Source organism: Psammomys obesus, unplaced genomic scaffold, assembly GCF_907164565.1.
Source record: "Psammomys obesus unplaced genomic scaffold, mPsaObe1.curated_primary_1811, whole genome shotgun sequence".
Taxonomy (NCBI): domain Eukaryota; kingdom Metazoa; phylum Chordata; class Mammalia; order Rodentia; family Muridae; genus Psammomys; species Psammomys obesus.
Window position 1 is genome coordinate 13,413,417 of NW_026596039.1, and position 4,972 is coordinate 13,418,388.

The window sequence follows — 4,972 nt, forward strand, 5'->3', positions numbered from 1 at the left end:
GCATTACAGGAGATTGTTACTATGGGAATGGGTTAGATTGTGATCCCTGTACCATAGCTGGAGCGAGCAAACAGTGTAGCTGACCCAGTCTGTCACCAGCTTTTGCCTTCAATGACTTTCTCTTCATTCACCTCTTCATATCACTGGACCCAGCTCAACATTCCTTCTCAGATGAAAAGTCACCTATGTAGAAATGCTTTCCACAATCACCCTAGCTTCACAGCTCTCTGGCTTAACCACTTACTACTACATAATGTTTCTGAATATTGTGCTTAAGAACAGTTGTCTCAAGCTGAAATTATCTTGTTGGTTTATCTTCCATCTGTGCTTATTGTCTTATCAATATATGAAATCCCCTGAGAATAAAATTCTTGTCTCTCTTTTGTGTGCTCTATCCTCACCATCTGGCCACAGCAGGCACCAAGTACAGCATGAGTAAATAAAAGAACAGTTCTGTATCTTCCTTCCCTGGCAGTCTTGAGACACCATCCATGTGTGCAAAGACAGCCACTTCCCTAACTCCACCAATGACAAGGTCTTAAGGAGTCTTCTCCCTCGTCAGAGCAGTGTAAATATGTCATGTAATCGGATGATTATACCTGCTTTCACAAGATCTAGTATTTATAATATTAAAATGGACTTTAAAATTATACAATGGGGATATTCTTGGACCTTGAATGCTCTCTTAGGAAATTTCATGAAGGCACTTCAATGTCTCAGTGAGAAGAAAATGTTCCTTGTCTTACAATGCTACCCAGCTTTGAACTCCCAAATCCAGTTTCAAGAACAGAGAAAGATCCAAAAGAATATCCATGAATGTGTTGGTCATGGGGTCTTCGAACTGGCTCCTGGGAAATTCTTGAGTGGGAATTAACTGAGACAACCTAAGGGATGCTAAAGTAAGGTTCCTGAATGATGGGTCCAAGTTCACAAGAGACTTCAGTGGGAGGTTTTCTTCTGCATTGCTGCCAAATACTGAAAAACTATTTTTCATGAGTGACAAGTTTCCCAACAACTCAAGACTTGTTGAAGTTGAATGCATACCCTTAATTGTTTTTGCTTCTGTAATGCTTACCTCACTGCAATAAAATGCTAATTGCTTAATTACAATGAAACACCATGCCCATACATTTACACCTGCAAGAGATTAAGTGTTCTTTCTGAAAAGGATGTAGCCTCTGGAACTAGACAGATTGATATCATTCTGGTCAAAGGCTAAAGCTCAGTGGTAGCATTTCAGTGAGGCTCTGTTTTGCACAAGTATGCCGGGTTGTTTACTCAGGACAATTTTATGAGAATATATTATAAATCAGATCTTGCTTTTGATGCTGAGGACACCAACGTATATGCATTAAAAACATTTCTGACCATCCTGGAAATGACAGCGTGGACAGAAAAATATGATTGCTGTGTTGTATGATGAACATCATCAAGGGCACTGGCAACATGGCCTCGAGAGCAACAAAGCAAGTCTCTAAGTATGATTTCACAGAGGAGGTGTCAGAGAAGTGATCATCTGTCATCTTGCAAAGGCAGCAAACTTATGAACTATTTTTCTTGCCAAATGAATCGAGCAACATGAGAACATTAAATTATGTGAAGGGAGGTGTGCCAGCTTTATGCCTTTCCAGGCTTATGTATGCCGTCTCGCTCTTTCTTCAAGCCACAGTGTTTCAGCTCCCCACATGACCTCTTGATTGAGATGTCATTTTCTGGGAGGAAGCTCTCTGGTTCCCATGTATCAATGGCTCTGCATCTCCTGTGTGCCTCCACAGTTTATCCTCCACCGGACTAGCACACATATGTTTCTGTGTGCCACACCAGCCCTGAGTGCTGTCTCTGCATTGACTCATCCTTTTCCCCAGGATATACAGTATTCTCACTATCCCTCCTCACGGCAGAGGAAGTTGAGGTCCAAAGACAAGTTACTAACCCTAGGAAGTGACAGAGCCAAGCGACAAACCCAGAACCATGGCTCCAAGTCAGCTTTCATATTATCCACACTGTATCCTCAAGACAGGCAAACATACTTGAAATGTTCTATTCTGTCTCCCACTCCAGCTGTGTGAGCTCTTCAGTGATGAAGACCATAGTTCTTTTTGTCTTCCTTTGCAATTTCATATATGTTGAAAATATAATTTTAGTCATATGCATTCTATACTACCTCCCAACCTTGCTTTGACACCTGCCTATTTCATGCCCTCTTCTATTTATTTCATATAACTGACTGAGTCCAATTAGTGTAACTCATTTATGTCCATGTAGATAGGACCACCTTAGGAGCATGGGAAATTTACGATGGACCATAATCCTGAGGAAAACTAGCTCTCTGTCCTCCAAAAGCTGTCAAGTGACCATAGCACTCAGATAGGGATGGAGCCACATGAGCCACTCCCTTAACCATTCTGAAGTGCTGTCTGGCTTGATCTTGTACCAATCTTGAATAGACAACCATGTCTGCTATGAGTTCAGAAATGCAATGGTCCTGTCATATCCAGAAGACAGCATTTTACAGCAGTCACCCCCAAATTCTGACTCTTACAGGCCTCCTAATCTTTTTCTATGATGTTTCCTGGGCCTTGAGAGAGAGGAGTTGTGATTTAGGGGTCTCATTACGGCTTATCACTCCACAGTCGTGTATACTATGCTTTGTGACCAGTTGCGAGTCTCTGTATTAACCAGCATGCGCTGCAAAAATAATATTCTGATGAGGCATGAGCTACATTAATCCATGGTATATGAATAAATACGTAGAACCAGGCATGGTGGCACACACCTTTTTGTATTTCTTTTTTTTTAATTTTTATTAATTACACTTTATTCACATTGTATCTCCCCCCCCCGTAAAACCCTCCTTCCTCCCCCTCCCAGTTCCACCCTCCCTCTCTCTTCTCTGTGCATGTCCCTCCCCAAAGTTCACTGATAGGGGAAGTCTTCCTCTCCTTCCTTCTGATCCAAGTCTATCAGGTCTCATCAGGAGTGGCTGCATTGTCTTTCTCTGTGGCCTGGTAAGGCTGCTCCCCCCTCAGGGGGAGGTGATCAAAGAGCAGGCCAATCAGATCATGTCAGAAACAGTCCCTGTTCCTATTACTATGGAACCCATTTGGACAATGAACTGTCATGGGCTACATCTGTGCAGGGGTTCTAGGTTATCTTCATCAATGGTCCTTGGTTGGAGTTATCAGTCTCAGAAAAGACCCCTGGGCCCAGATTTTTTGGTTTCATTGCTCTCTTTGTGGAGCTCCTGTCCTCTCAGGTTCCTATTATTTCCCACTTCTTTCATAAGATTCCCTGCACTCTGCCCAAAGGTTGGCCATAAATCTCAGCATCTGCTTTGATACCCTGCAGGGTAGAGCTTTTCAGAGGCCCTCTGTGTTAGGCTTTTGTCCTGTTCCCTTTGTCTTCTTCTATTGTCCATCCTCTTTGTCTTTCTGAATGGGGATTGAGCATTTTAGCGGGCATCCTCCTTCTTGATTAGTTTCTTTAGGGCACACACCTTTAATCCCAGCACTCACAAGGCAGAGTCGAGTAGATCTATGAGTTCAAGGCCAGTCTGGTCTACAGAGTAAGTTTCAGGACAACCAGAACCAAGAGATACACAGACACCCTGTCTTGAAAACAAACAAACAAACAAACAAACAAATAAATGCATACATACATGTATACATGATAGATAGATGATAGATAAAAAGAATAAGAATTTAAAGATAGTTTGATATTATGTGGGGATAACCTTGCTTATAGTTATAGAGTTATTCTGTTATACAGCAGGGCCTGGGACACAGGATGTTTATTAAGAAATTGTTTCAGCTAATGTTAGAATACTACATGTTCTATATTACTTATCAGAGAGTGTCTACTCCTACTAGTGTCTTAATTGAAAAAGTCTTCTATTCACAGGGATATTAAAACTTGACCAGCACCATTTGTTGAAGATGCTGTCTTTTTTTCCATTGTATGGTTTTGGCATCTTTGTCAAAGATCAGGTGTCCATAAGTGTTATTTTTGGGTTTCTACCGATTCCATTGATCCACAATTCTGTTTCTATGCCAGTACCATGCAGTTTTTAGTATTGTTGCTCTATAGTACAGCTTGAGATCAGGGATAGAGATACCTCCAGAAGATCTTTTATTGTAGAGGATTGTTTTAGCAATTCTGGGTTTTTTGTTATTCCATATGAAGTTGAGAATTTTTCTTTCCAGGTCTGTAAAGAATTGTGCTGGGAATTTGATGGGAATTGCATTGAATCTGTAGATTGCTTTTGGTAAGATGGCCATTTTTACTATGTTAATCCTGCCAAGCCATGTTCAATCCCCATTCAGAAAGGCAAAGAGGATAGACATCGGAAGAGGGAGAAAACAGGGAACAGGATGGGAGACTACCACAGAGGGCCTCTGAAGGGCTCCTCCCTGCATGGTATTGAGGCAAATGCTGAAACTCACGGCCAACCTTTGGGCAGAGTGCAGGGAATCTTATGAAAGAAGTGGGAGATAGTAGGACCTGGAGAGTACAGGAGCTCCACAAGGAGAGCAACAGATCCAAAAAGTCTGGGCCCAGGGGTCTTTTATGAGACTAATACTCCAACCAAGGACCATGCATGGAGATAACCTAGAACCTCTGCACAGATGTAGCCCAGGCAGTTCAGTGTCCAAGTACGTTTCATAGTAATGGGGATAGGGACTGTCTCTGACAGGAACTGACTGGCCTGCTCTTTGATCACCTCCCCCTGAGATGGGAGCAGCCTTACCAGGCCACAGAGAAAGGCAATGCAACCTGATAGAAGAGGATCAGAGGGAAGAGGAGGAGGACCACCCTTATCAGCGGACTGGGGGAGGGGCACAGGTGGGGAAAAGGGAAAGAGGGTGGAATTGGGAGGGAAGGGGGGGAGCTACAGAGGGGATAGAAAGTGAATAAACTGTAATTAAAAAGAAAGAAAGAAAGAAAGAAAGAAAGAAAGAAAGAAAGAAAGAAA